Below are 16,165 nucleotides of genomic sequence, written 5' to 3'. Positions count from 1 at the left end.
CCATTCTTCCTGGAATCGCTTCCCCTTATCAAAGCCCACGTGGAAATAAGTAAATATACGATACTACGTATAATAAAGGACTCGCACAAATGAGTGACATGATTTTAAAAATTTATAGTCAACGCCGCTTATTAGAATCACGCACAATGTTATTGGCCGTGTTCAGTAGTGTTATTACTTTTGCACAGAACAGACAATATGATAATATAGGGCAAAATCATTTATAATTCGGGACTTCGGATAATGTTATCTTTGTGTGCTTTCTGACGCTGAGGCTTATTTAAACAAACATTTTTCCCTCTAAGTTATCGTTATTAGACTGCAAGACTATGCAGGAGCCCCTTTGTTGCAAACATTCCCGTACTTCGAGTCGTAATCCCTCCACATCATTCGAGGTGAGTGCGTGCGAAGTTGCTTTTGCAATGGTCTTCCTGTAGTGAAAAGGCAAATGTATTACAAAAATATTCCTTCAGCTCGCCATTTTTTTCAAGAGACTTTCTCAAGTGATCTATGAAACTTATAGTACATTTTAAAGTTTTGGAATCACTGATGTATATTATATAGAGAGTTCTACTCTTACTCATTAGAATGGCGTTTTGGGAAAGAAATAGAGAGATTGGACATTATATGCGACCAATTAGGCCTCTGTGGATAAATAAAAACAGAATTGTCCTATTCCACCAATACTCGTTTACCATACGTATCGTTCGACAAAATGAGATGACTGGTCTGTGTACTTGCAAACGGGATCTTTTCGGATATAGTTATCATTTGATTCTTGTTTTTATAAGCTCCAGGTCCCGATGTATGTACGTTAAGTGGCGTAAACTGCATTTTTCTACAAAATAAAACTATCACACAAAAAATAATCTGTGATGCATAAAAATACAGAAAAACAAAGTTTGTTTTTTCAACCTCACTCAATAGATGGCTGCACTTCCCGTAGAACGCAGCCCTTCCCCCCCCCCCTAACCGGATCATAGACCACCGCTTTATCTGTGACATGCTGGAAAATGCGCGTGTATGTGTTGTAAACCTGATACGAAGTTTGTTCTGCGTAATGATTGTTATAGTGCTGCCATCTAGCATAACGTTTTCTAAGTATGGATGAAGTGTAATGATCGAACAATTGTACCGTTATAGGACAGTTATTCTCTGTTTTTTTACGAATTTTTAAATGCACGACGCTCAGAAGTAGCGGAAACAATCCTCGCGTATCCTAATACACAAAAACTTTTTCCTCTCACTGTCACCATTTTCAATTTCAGACACTGCGTTCTATGGATATGCTGCCATATATTCAGAGGAAAAAAAACAACGTTGAGTTTGAAGTGATCTATCACAGGTTATATTGTGTGGAGAATTTCCCCAGCACTCCGTATTTCTCCAATATTTGGGCTGAATTCTTAAAATTGTCCCTTCCTTCCACTCCATCATCGATACATCCCGTCCTGCAATAGTTATCGTACGCATTATTATCATAATCTGGTCAAATCTCTGCCTATGTTATCATCATCACCATCGCGCGCCTGCCTCATATCAACAACGTGCGCTTTATCGAGTAGTCTGAGCAATAAAATACTTTCTACCAGTTAAGAAGAGGTTATATTAGCCTCGAAACAGTGTCTTATTCAGTGACACAGAATTCAGTGTCGTATTTTCGTATTTTGAGTTCCAAGTTTCTAAATGTAGTATTCGCTGAGATATTCCAATTCAAATATCTGAGAAAACTTGGGAGAGGAAAGCATGCTCGTTCCCCTCATTAATTTTATTCATTAACTTTTCCCCGATTTTGGAATTCAAATATCTTAGAGAATATTGCACTTATAGAAACACGGAATATTTTTTTTTTTCCTCAGGAGATACGGGGCAACAACTTTCTAATTGGAAGTTAGAGGACAAAGGGATCATATAAATTTTTTATTTTATTTTGAGACACACTGTATTTTCACTCTCAAAACTGGTGCAAGGTAATTTTTGAGCGTGTTTTGAGTATCTCTTTTAAATTGGAATCAAACCTCTACAACGGACGGTTGATAAGGACACATTAGCACCCACAGGTTACCCTGTATATATTAGACTAGCTATAATACCCGCTGCCGGGTTTTCTTCAATTACTTGGAGGATTGAAAAAGTGACAAACCATTATAAAAGAATAAACTGCAGTTTATTCCTTTTACAGAAAAAAATTTAGATTTGTAATACTGGCAACACTGAACAAGAGGCAAACCATTCTAAAGGCACATGCGTGTCTGAAACAGATTGTTAGGGAACCTCGGTAACCAAAGTAAACATTGCGAAAGAGATTGTTGGGGCACAGGAACCACTGTTGCCCGATGGTTTTTCACCCGTTTTGGGCATTTGCCCAGCTCTGAAAAACTTTTAAAGTCGATTATCTTTCAAGTCTGGTCCCGTTTTGTATACATGCGAAATTTGTCTACGATCGATCTAGAATTGTAGATTTGTGTATAAAGAACAACATACACACATACTTTCACATTTACATATAAGATGTGATAAATTTGAAAATATAAATGTTTAAAATTGTGTCATTCATTTGTGTAAACCTTGTAGTATCCAACATCGTATCATGTTGCATCACCCAACGTTCTTGAAATTTCTTTGTGATCGTGCTTTTCTAGGCAACTTCTACTCGAAGCATTAACTTGGAAATATCTGTCAACGTAATTCCACTGGTAGCACAACGTGTTGTAAACGTAGAGAATAAAACGTCCACACAAATTTATGTTCCAACAGTGTTAATCAGTATTAATTCCGTGCCGAGTGCAGAAAAAACTTTATCGAAACTTCTAGAATGTCTGATGAGTTAATCTACAATTTGTTTCTTCAGAATAGGAAAGTGTAAACGTCCCTTCAATTTTCAAATTCAAATTTATTCATCTGCGTACAAAGATACATATTCATTATGTGTGAAAGGCTGAATCTTACTTGCAAAAAGCTAAATAAACAATCAAGAATAAACGTGCTGTTCGAACAAGTAATTCAACAAGTTACTCGTTTCGATGTCGAATGAAACGTTGGAATGTCCAGAATGTAAATGTTTAGGATAAAGTCCGTAATTCAAGCGTTAACTCGCGTAAACGTATCGAATGAAATGCCTTTAAAGCTTCGGATGTTGTATGTAGCATTTTCCATCTCACTTTCTTACGCAATCCGTACCCGTCGGTAATTGAAGTGCAATAAGTAGACTTAACGACATCGAGTCACATTTTCCGCGAGCACATTTACGACTTTTACCGACCTATAAAAGGATAAAGCGAGATGATGATCGTGTTTTTTCTTCAGCAGTCCACGCGCGCAAAGATACCACCAAAATATCCGATAGTAATGCGGAGTGTATGTGTGACGAAGCTAATTTCGCTCTCAGCGTGACACTAGACTCAATATCACCGCCATCTTCTTTGATACTCTCTCTTTCTCTATCCTCGGACCACCCTGCTGCCTCGGAGGTCCCATTTTCCTTTACTACATCCAGCATTAGAAGGCTGTATAGAAATAGTATCCCAGTGAGAGAGAGAAAGAAAGGAGTGAAACACAAACACAATAGCTTCGCTTCATTGATGTCATTTATAGTATTGCTTCTTACAGATAATTTGATGCTGCTTTACTCCTTTACCCCCCTCTTTTTCTTCAGCCTTTTGCCATCTTCGATACTGCCGGAATTGTTCGACTGAATGGCCTCCTTATGGTTAAGGCTCAACGGGAAGTAACGGGGTAAGTCGGAACTAACGAAAACAGTGACTTGCCCGTAAAATAATTTCGTTTCCTTTGATGTGCTAGGCGTAACAGCCGGAGTTCCTCCCACCCTCCCCCCCCCCAACCTCCCGTTTTGTAAAGCTTCAAAAATAAAATGGAATACTAGAATTTCAGAAAATTGCTGCTGGGAGAAGACAGGAGAAAGCTTAGTACACAATCGATAAGGCCGTTGACTACGTTCTCGGCGTTGATTACATAAATCACTGAAATGATTGTCGAGCTGGCTTTCGGCTGTTTTCTAATAACGAGGAATGAGTGGAAAAAACTCATTAAGTTTTTTATTATCTTGATTATATTTTTCGTGAATAGAACAGTCGAGGTAAATAACCCCAGTGCGCTTTTGGAAAATATTTATATAAGAATATATAATGCTCTGATATTATGATGACGATTTGGTATGACATGTTCTGATTCGAATCTCCAGAGCACGGGTTCAATGGCGGCTTTTTTGGAGTTGCGCATGATCAAACGCCACGGAAGTTTTTAAAAATCATGTAACCCGAAGAGATTTCAGCTTTCTTTTGTGTGGATTTCAACGAGATAGTGTCGTTTAAAAAAGATCAAGACAACTTGGAGGGCTCTAACCTAAAGAATCTGAAGCAAGTGAATGACCAAAGCAGTCGGCATGTATGTGAGTTACCAAAAGAATGACCTGATAAGCGAGGGATGACGAAAACAGGGATGACCTAGAGGATGTGAAAGCATTTGAACGACCGAAAGATAGATTTAGACACAATGGAATATTTTCAGTTTGGGAGTGGGGGTTATCAGGCTATTGTCAGGGGGGGGGGGGTATCAGGCTATAATCCACGGCGGCTTATTTGGAGGAATGAGTAGTCAAGAAAACTACACTGGAATGCGTGAAAGGCGGCAAAATGTCCTCAGGTGGCAAAACGATAAATCTGCCTCTCGAGGGGGACCCGGCCAAAGCACTCATTGGGAATCCCTGAAATTATATGACTTTTGACAATTGCACGAATTTCCAAGTGGAAAAATTAGGTTTTCGCCCAAGCGGCACCTGCTATTTATCATAACACCTGATTTCATTATTGTTGAGTGCTCCTATGCACCCGAGAATGCCCTCCGTTCCATACTTGGGGAGGAGGGGGGGGGGCAGCGTTAAGACGACACTAAAGTGGTTTATCAAAGAATCAGGCGTCTTTCTTCAATTCAAAAATATAAAACAATACTCAATGACTGTTAATAAATAAATACTCTCCGTTGAAAAGCAACGTTATAAATATGTGTACATATTAAAAGCGGTTCTGTTTTGGTTGGAAAAGAATTGTTTTTCATTGTTGGTGTACTTGTGCCTTCTGTTGTAAACAAATGTAAGGAACATTGCCCAGGATGCGTCCACATGTACAAGTTGAGGAATATCTTGTAACCATGCGTAACCGCTTTCACGTACGTACATATCATTTCGCATATCGGGTTCGCAAATGATATTGTTACACACACATTGTACCCCTGCTGCCATCTATGAAGTATGAAAAATACTTAACATCCGCTTGTTAAAAAAAACGTGCTGAGCTGAATTTTTTTTTTATTTCTGTAGAACCGGAGAGGGATCTTTTTTACAACAGATAGGTGGCACATTCTCTTTCGTTTCACTTGCACAGACATGTTTTTCTGATCACAGCATTCCGATATCTCTGCGGAAAGACAAAATAACAAAAATAATTCGGAAAGACAAAATAACATAAATAATTTTTATGCAATATGACGATTTTTTCTTTTCTGCGCAACGAAGAGCTCTGTGTTTGCAAAGTCTAGAATGAGTGAGAATGGCATTTTCAGACTTCAAACATCCATATCATGTAAAATTATTCACCATGAAAAAATGGTGTCTTTCCTAGGTATGTCAGTCCATAGCCAATGAACGGGTAAAATTAAAATTTCATCAGGAAACATGTCTTCCAAAAGTTATTGAGAGTAACTTTATAGTACTGGATTATACTACATGAGGGAAACATCACTGAAGTAGAACTCCTGCTGACACCTATCAAATAAAAAACACAACTGTTATAATTCTTCGATTGATATTGGTGATCAGTTTCAATTAATGTGCCGCATGAAAAAAAAATATAGGATATGATATGATATGATGTTAACAAATATTATTTAAACAATAAAATTAATTAAGTTATAAAGTTTGCCGAGCGAAACTTGAACAGTTGCTGTTGTTTGTTTGCAGTAAAATAACAACTCGCAAGTATAACTCGCAAAGAAGAATTGTAAATGTAGTCGAAGAGGACCAGAAAACCCTTCCCACTGCAAAAGTAATGAATTACACTATAATTGTGTTCATAGATTTTTAGAGAAATTCATCGATTTTTTTTGTTGAGTTTAAACAAAACTACGTTTGAATCCAAAAATCTAAAAAAGAAAAAAAAAATTCTTCTCTCCGACTTGTGATCAATGATGACTTTTTTGAGTTTGTATTGTATTAGTGAATCTTTAAAAGAGAGCAAACCCAAAAAAAAAGATAGAAAAAACAGAAAGAAAAAAAAAAGGACTTTTTCGTGCTTTTTTCTTTCACAATGCCCTAAAGGTTCGAAACACCCCATCCATCTTCCCTATCCTCGAACTAATACGCGGATCCGCTGATATTTTTCAGGCCGCAAACTGCTGAATTTGCTGCCCATTCACCGGCACAGGCAAATCCAGTTAGTCCCGAGCTAAAGCAATACCCAGAGTTTTACTAGGTTTTTACGGTGACATCATTTTTCTTAGTTTCCCTTCACTCACTCTTTCTCTCTCTACCATACATTTTTTTTCCCCTCGCGCTCTCTACTTTCCTACCAGAGCAATCAATACGGGGTATAGGGCGTTAACCAAATTAAGTGCTTTTCCAGCAGAGAGAACTTTTCCTTTTCCTATTATTTTGTCTTGTTTGATCTCCTTTTTTTTTTTTTCTGCTATCCTGTCTTTTGTGCTTTCTAAGCAGAAAGGGGGGAAAGAGCATGGGTCGGAAATTTAGCGGATAAAGGGGATTGCAGCCATCCCTTCTGCGGAGATATCCCGCAGCATACGTATAGGCCTATATACACACGCAGTCAAAGGTTCTACTAACCGGGAGAGATACCAGCAGCGTAATATCGACCGAAATGCTTCGAACCCATTCCCGATAAGATTCGATTCTGTGGATTTCAACTCTGAAAGGACTGAATATAAACGTTGAATACTCTCTCTCTCTCTCTACTATCTCTTATTCTCCCTTCGGACAAAATGATTGTGCATTTCCCCGTCTTTGCTTTTGTACGTGTTCGGCGTCCGGGAAACACAATTGATTAACTCTTCCCTTACGGAACTAAAAACGAGTTGGTTGTCTTAACAGGATTATCGTTTTATACTGATTAATTGCTAGCGATTCAATTAGAGATAAATTCATTTATCTCTCCATTTTGTATTGATTAGGAAACTTGTGCGGGGAAAGAACCAATTTCACCGAAAGAACTTGTATTGTATCTATTATTTCAGATAATTTTTTGTGATTACTGAATGCATTTTCGCCTAGCTTCGAAAAAAAATTACGGATTTTTTTTCTCCCTATTATCTCAATCAGAGAATGGATTTTTCCAAGCGTGTATCACGGTTGTATTTGAAAGAATTTTCAGTATTGAAAGAGAATAACATTTTGTTTCAACGGATTATTTAGCGAGTATATATTTACTACAATTTTCCAAGTCCCTTTTTGAATATTCCGGATAATTTTAGAATTTTCCCATTATTTTTACGCCGATTCAACAGCCTGTGAATTTATAATAAAAATGTTCATTTCCGACTAAAATATTTCTCTTATCGCTATCGAGCGGGAAAAAAATAAATTCACATTTTGAAACAGTAATTGAATGTGAATAGAGCGAATCGAATTGTGATTGTAAGTGAAGTTTAAATTAACAAAAGATCAAATTTAAAATATTCGAAAGTATTAGAACAAAATTGTATATAGTTTAATTTCATCAAATTTGTTAAATATCTCATTAGATATCGACAAAGCCAACCATTTATACTTTTTAGCTCCTATGATATCAAAAAAAGAGAAAGAAATATTCATCACAGAACATGCAGACCTACAACACGGAAATTTCCTGCACACGAAAATCCAGATATCTGTCCATTTAACTCGTAATATTACGTCTTTAACTTGAAACGCGTATAACTCTGGCATTATAAATGCTTCATGGGTTACACATGCGCACACACAAAGAAATCGAGCGTTCCTCTGTTCGTTAGAAATTCCTTATATAATTGCTCACAATTGTGCTTGTAGTTTCTCAGTGGTGGTAGTATGCTGAAAAAATTTCATCCAGAAAAATATAGAAAGTTAAGATTTTAAAATTATGTGTCGGCTAAGTAAAAACAAACTGCAGATAAATATTCAAAAAACTAAATATTTTTGCTTAAAGACAAAAAAACATAATAATTTTAATAACATACATATAAAAATTCATAACCATTCCCCTAGTCATAGTATATCATACTGTAACTGCCAAGAAATAAACAGAGTTTTCGACTACAATTATCTGGGCATAATAATACAGGACGACCTAAAATGGAATTTGCATTGTTAAAAAATAACTAAAAGAATTCGAACTTTTGCAGCGGTATTATATAGACTTAAAAATGCAATAGATGAAAATTTTTTTAAAGATATATTTTACGCATGGATATATTCAATTGTAATGTATGGAATCTGTGCCTGGGGAGGTGCATATTATACTAACATAAATAAATTAGATAATATATATAATAAAATCAGATTCACAATAAAAACTAATCCCACTAACCAAAACAAAACTGAGTGCCATGCATTATCCATAAGACAAAACTATATATACAGAATAATAAAATTTGTTATAGCAAATGAAGAATGGTTAATGAAGAATCGAAACAGATCTTCAAGTAGATTAAGTATGGAATATCAAGTGCCAAAAACAAATAAAACTCTATTCAAAAAAAGTTTTAGTTACACTGCTCCAAAGGTATTAAATAAATACCAAACTGCTAATTATACTAATAAAAAATTGAATTATAATATTTTTGATTTTGCAAAGAGCATTGTGTTTGAAACGCTAATACAATAGAAATATTTACTAATATAAAAAATATATATATATATATGTTTTTTAAACTTTTACAATACATGTGTTTAATTTTTGTGCATAGAGATATCTATCATAAATATCTATATTTTCAACAATTTCCATGAACACTAATCAAAATTTGAAGTGATAATACTATGAATAAGATGTATTTTTTGTTTTAATTTCAAATATTTTCAATATATTTTTTTGATGTTATAAAAATCCAATTATTGCGCGTGCACACGATCATACATTATTAATGGGTTTTTTTTGTTTATGATAATAGAACAATAATGAAGGTTGCTTGAAAAATAGAAATATAGTATTACAAATTATTCGACCTTCTGGAAGGACAAGTAGTCCCTTGAGGGACACAGAGTGGGTGTATATGTATGTCCATTTGTCCATTTTTGTTTATATATTATGTATTTTGTTTTGTCATCTGTCTTTCTTATGTATTTTGTAACATGTTCTGTTTTGTCCAATTAAAAAAAAAAATACGTTGCCAGATATAATAAATTTGCTAGAGAAATTGCCCGTGAGGGGAAATAGAGGGTTACTATTTCTTACAATGTACTAAAATGTATTTCACCAACGAAAAGGGGGAAAGCACTTCAAAGACGGCAAATTACATGTATATAATGTGAAAACGAAAATATACATTGTCATGTAATTGATGTAATTGACGATCGAATATACATTGTCATGTAATTGATGTAATTGACGATCGAATATACATTGTCATGTAATTGATGTAATTGACGATCGAATATACATTGTCATGTAATTGATGTAATTGACGATCGAATATACATTGTCATGTAATTGATGTAATTGACGATCGAATATACATTGTCATGTAATTGATGTAATTGATGATCAAATATACATAATGTGATTGATGATCAAATATACGTAATGTAATTGATAATCAAATATACATAATGTAATTGATAAATTATGCAAATTATCTTCAACTCCATTTTCAGTTCAGAAAATTAAGTTCAGTTTTAGTCAAACTTTTAACTGGCAAGAATTCAAATATTCAGGAGAAAAATTTTGAGGAGTTATACATTAAGCAAAGGGGGTACCTCGAATGACATTATTTAATAAAAAATATGGGATGGTGCACTTTAGAGAACACACATGATTTACATTGATTTGAATAGTTTAAAAATGTCATTTATTGTTTTCCAACTTATTTTTCTATCATTGGTGAAGGATGCACGGCAGTTTTGTTTCTCCTCTTTCTACACGTGGTATTTGGCTCCAAACTGCAAAGTGAAAAATCGTTCTTAGTTGGCTCGTGAAGAACGTGTACTTTTGAGGCATACTTCTTGTGATTATAGAAACTTCATAATGAGCTCAAAAGTAATAATCGAATGTTTAAAGCTAAGAAGCATCAATGTCATGCTTTTAATTTGAAAAATATAAGAAACGCATGTTGCTCTTGAGAGCTACACTGCCAAAACAAGGGCTGAAAAAAAAGTCGGAAAGGAAAATATTACGGGATAAAAAACACGGGATCCCATATAATGGGAACTCCAAGAAACTTAAAATCAATTTAGATGAGAATCTTCATATAAAAATACATAATTTTGAAACAAAATGTTGAAACGGCACAAAAACAAAGTTAAAAATTGAATGTTTAAGAGTTACTTAAGCCGGGATTACACAATAAAAGTTTTGTAAAAGTTCTTTGATAAAACGGTAAAATCCAACCAATAAGATTGGTTGCATTTGCTCGAATGCAAATAAAATATCTTTTATCGTGTAATGCCGGCCTTAGAAGCATGAATGTCGAAACGAGCTCAAAATGCAAAATGCCTTTATTGAAAAAATATATATAAACTCATGTTGTTTGCGAGCAACATTGCCAAATGAAGGGTTTGAGCGGGGCCGTCAGTTCAATTTTTTCTGGGGGCGGGGGCAAAGCACACGTACTCAATGTGTGTGTGTGTGTATATATATATACATACCATTTTTAGTGTATTTTCAAAAGCCTCCCTGCCCCCCCCCCCCAAATGACGGGCCTGGGTTTAAGGGAAAAAGAATGAAGCCTCAAGCCAGTATTACATTACAAAAGTTTGATGAAAATTCTTTTATAAAACTTAAAAAAATGTAACCGCTAAGCACATGTATACAATCGAGCGAAATGAACTCATCCACCTATTAGTTGCATTTTTAGAATTTTAGATATGAACTTTTATCAAACTTTTATAGTGTAATGCCGGCCAAAAACACGGGAGATAACACGAGAATGCTCATAAACAATCCCTATATTTCTAGCTACATTGTAGAAATTTAGCTCATCGTGATTGGCCGAAATGAGTGATGTACCATTACGTCACTCATAGTGAAATTTTTGCTGGCGACGTTTAACAATAGATAGATTTTATTGTGCTCGAATTCAACTTTCACCGTTGGAGTAATGGTTATAGTATAAAACTCACGTACCAAAGGTTATGTGTTTGATTCTGTCTGAAACCCATACATTTTTTTTCCATCTTTGCTGTGATTTACTGATTTACTAAAAAAATATTTCCATATTTGTTTCTGATTTAATCAAATGCGGTTCACGTGCATTGAGAAGACAATAATAACGAATCACAAAGCGAGCGCCCAGCTATCATTTACTGATTCACAATAAAAAAAATGCTTTCATTTTTCGTTCGCTCGCAGTAACCAATCACCTGCGTCCTAATGCTTGCTGTGTTACTAAGAAAGTAAGGATTGTAATTACGCTCCCCATATACGAGGCGAAGCCATAAGATGAAACATTTTAATATCGATTTTCCAAAAGCTATGATCGAAAATTTACACGGCTATAAAATTAATGGGAACTCAAATAAAATAAAAATTAATTCGGATGAGAATCTTGATTTACAAATTCGTAATTCAGACACGAAAAGGTTCATTTATCTGAACAAAAACGATGAAAAATTTACACCGGAAATCAATGTAGTATGTCTTTTCGGGATCAAACTAGAAGGGTAGTCCGTAATTTCGCACCGGGATCTCAGGAACGATCTCGCTTAGAATGAATGAATAACTCAACGTACCCACAGCAGGAGGTCAATACCCATTCCGGAAGTGGCATTTGGAACCACCACCCGGAAAAGGAAAAAAAAAAACACCAGGCCTCTGCATTCCGGTCCAAACTCTAGAAAACCCACCCTCGACCTAATCTTTCAGTTACAGGAGATCGAGGAAATAGGAAATGAAAACGGCAGCTATAATACACGCTCAGTAGCGAAGATTTATTGTCTTATTCCAAGATCCAAAACAAAACCAAAGAAAAATCTAAAATAAAATCCAGAAGAAAAACAAATAAAATGATATATAAAATAAAATAATCTTAAGGTTCCTTTTTCGATTTTAAATTTCGTTCCGGGAATTTTATTTTCCTTCCAAATACCGAAAAAGAAAAAGGAAACAAAAATACATAATCTCATTTATTCTCATATTGGAAATGCTTTTTTACTTTCGACTTATCCTGGGCTTTTAGAAATAAATAAATGAATTCTTTATTTATTTATTTACTTGTTTTTTTGTATATCGAGTAATAAATTTTGTTGAATTTTATTTAAGTATTCATTGGTGATGTCCTAGAAATAATGGAAAAATCTAATCATGGAGATATATCTGTACTATTTTTATGCTTTTTTGTGAAAAGGATATAAAATTTGCGTTTGGAAATTAGTTGATGATTTTGATTACTTGTTTTAAGACTGAAGTTTACAAACACAAATTTATTTATTAACGCCACAGTATTTTTTTTGCTGTGCATATGAGGACATGGTAATTTTTATTTCCATTGTAATTATGCTATAACGACACGCATTAAAGGTTCCACTCAATTTTCTCATTATAAACAAGATTGACGTATCAGAGACCTTTTAAATATTAAGAAAATATGTAGTGAGATACAATCGAATAATATACAGGGTGATTGCATAGTTACCTTGCCGCGTTCAACTGACGAACCGTTGGTCCTGATTAATTGGAAAGTTGTTGCCCCGTCTCTCCTGATGCCGACAAAAAATATTTTCACGTTTATAAGTACAATATTCTCTGTGATATTCGTATTCGAAAATCGGAGAAAAGTTGGGAACTTATGGTCAAACTTGATGAAAAAAAATCAAAAGCATTTTTCTAAATGTTTTAAAAATATATCAGTATGCAGGGTGTATAGGTAACAGGTCTACGACGTTTTACTGAAGAACCGCTGGTACTATACGCACGCATACTTCCAATTATAAAAAAATATCCAAATAACGTGCAGACCTCAGATACGTTATCCGTGTTGGAAGGGGTTGTTATGGATATTAAAATGAAAAAAAAAAAAAAAATTTTTTTTACTTGGTGTGACCTGTTCTAAAAACCAGTTAGAAAGTTATTGCCCTGTCTCTCGAGAGGTCAACGAATAAAACTTTCACGTTTCCAAGCCCAACATTCACTATTATATGTGATTTCCAAAATCGGAGGAAAGTTGGACAGAAGAGCAAAAACAAACGAATAACGACTCTTTCCCTCGATAGAGATAGACGTTTTTTTTTCTCAGCCCAAGATATCAAGGAAGCAATGTTTTCTGGATATTATGCTGAGATAAACTCGGGAAAAAAATCACCTGGTATCCTTCGGATCACGAACCTAGGCCCTCTTAAAAACCTTGCAAGCATGTTGTCCCAACGGCGATCAGATGGATTTCTGTCCGAGATCACCTCTGCATAATATCCAGAAAAAATCTGTTTCCTAGGTTCCACCACCTGAGGGCCATTTGCAGAATTTAAGGAAGATTAATAATGCCTCTACTTCAGTGCCTCACGTCACGGTGCCTGGAATAAAGAAGGCAGCATCGTGTCTTCAGTGGTGTAGATTAATGTTTCCTAACCTTTTTTTTGCCCGTGGCCCCCTTTAAAAAATATTTTTTTCCTCGTGCCCCCCCCCCCCCGTTTCAGCCAGGGTCTTCCACCCTCATAAAGAAGCGAGATCCTTCCCACGTATTGAAACGATTTTTCAGTAAATTTATACGGAACAAACATTTTGTAAATAAGATTGGTCTCTAGTCCGGTGGGCAGGAATTTATTGAAGTCCACTCTAGTCCACTGGGCAGGAATTTATTGAAGTCCACTCTAGTCCAGGGCTGTCTCAGCATCATTGGCCCTAGGCAAAATGATGTGCTGGTAGTCCCATAATTAGCCGGAAGTAACACAGCCCACATATTTACCACTTATCTTCAAGTCATTTTAATGTACAAACTTCATGAGGAGAGGTCACTTAATGGACATTAGATCATTGGGCTTGGCCCCTCACAAGAGTGGGACTGACAGAGCAGCAGCATGGGGCCCAACATGATTCTCGTCATTTTGTTGCTTTTTACACTATAAATTTAATATGGAGGGACCCATGAAAAGTCTAGCCAGGAGATCTGCGAAAGACCCCATCCCAGGGTCTCTGTTGCAAAATATGGCGGGGGTCAGGCCTGGGAACTTAAGATGGCTCGGTTTTTATGGGTGCTGGATTCTGTAAGTAGTCATACCTCCCCCCCCCCCACCATAGTTTATTTGAGACATATATGCTCAACCCACGGCCTGCTGGCCAAATGTGGAATGTGGCCCTTGGAGTCACAAAAATGAATGAAGCAGCACATAACCAGGTTTCTTACGTGACCCAGGTGCATTCTCAGATCACTTAAGTGATCCGTGGCACATTTACAGACCATTTAAGTGACGTGCGAAATATTTCCAGATTACTTGATTGTCCCATGACACATTTTCAAACCAATGAAGTGTTTCGTGCACTTCAAAAGTTTGAGCACCCTTGACTATAAAAAGCTTCACTTCTACGATAGAAATTACAGTAATAGCAGAACTTGAGGTGTATATGTTCAGCGCCGTGTAGAGGTTTGTCGGTTGCGTTGCGACCATGTATCGCGCGGTAAAAATTGCTTGTTTACATGGATTCTACCACTTCTTATAGTTTTCCTCGTAATTTCCGAGCAACCATGTAGAAATTTACACGATGAAATATATTTCCAAGCGCTTCTCATATGTCTTAACTCTTCGCACTTCAGCCTAATTGAACATATTTGGACCAACTCGATCAAGATTTGTTTACGTCGAACTGCATCGAGCACGGCTCAAAAGCAGCGTAACAACCTTCTAGCATCTAACCGCGTCACTTCCAGAAAGTCTCCTTGCAACCAGGACTATCCAGAACCGTTTTTTCCCAGATATAAGGTCGCATTAATGTCCCTTAACTTAGTATAAAACCCTTGAACACGAGAAAAGATTTCTAAATTAAGGGTTTCAAAACATGGCACAGCGTTTTTATTCTCCTCACTTGACTTCGTGTTCTGTCATTAAGCGCATATAAACTTTACGCATTCTTTGTCATAAGTCAGAAGTAATATCTTCGCCGATAAATTTAACCTTAAATACTCTTGTTCTTCCTTGTTTTCTTTTTTCACTTGCAATGTATATATATATATATGTTTTAAAATATTGAACTCTGTTTTCTCCTGAAAAAATATTGTTTTATGTGTAGGATATTTAAAGAAAATTGAGGAAGAAATCAAAAATTTAGGAAGTGTACTTGTGTATGTCTTTATCTTATAAAAATGATTGATGACATCGGATACAAAACATTGGAGCTTCTCTTTTCATTTTCGTATTTTCCTCTCAACTATGTCGAAAGTTCTTTACTTCTTCTTATGAAATATTGTTTTCCTCATATATGACTTCGTCCTTTATAGTGAAGAACATACTTTTATCGTATGTATATATATATTTATTTGAGAGGCATAGAACATTGTATAGTTACAATAATGTACAAATTCTGGTTTTAACCAGAAAAGTATTGGAATAAGCAAAAATTGATTTCTAATTGCGAAATTCGGATTTGCAAAAAAATGAATTCAGCTTGTGTATGCAGGGTGAACGTAACCTGTTCTCCCAAATTAAACCGGGTGATAGAAGAACCCAAATGGAACATGGGATACCCTACTAACACTGTCCTACCTACAGGGCCGTAAATAGAGGGAGACAGCCCCGGGTGGCAAAATTTGGGGAGGGGAAGGCAGCTTTAGGTGGTAACAAAGAACACCGTGTGTGTGTTATAAAAGTTCAGGGAGCGGTAAAATAATTTTGCCCCGGGCGGCAATTATGTTTGTTTGTACCGGATGGCAAAGATCCTAATTACGGTCTTGCTATCTAGAATCGTTTTGAAGCTACAGAGAATACTCTATCACGGAAAAAAAATACGGCAAGCCTGAATTAAACCTGAATTCGTGAAAT

This window comes from Pholcus phalangioides, unplaced genomic scaffold (assembly GCF_987345545.1).
Source record: "Pholcus phalangioides strain wild (caught in Gottingen) unplaced genomic scaffold, Ppha-v1.0 ptg000018l_1, whole genome shotgun sequence".
NCBI classification, from domain to species: domain Eukaryota; kingdom Metazoa; phylum Arthropoda; class Arachnida; order Araneae; family Pholcidae; genus Pholcus; species Pholcus phalangioides.
This window is presented reverse-complemented; position numbering follows the sequence as displayed.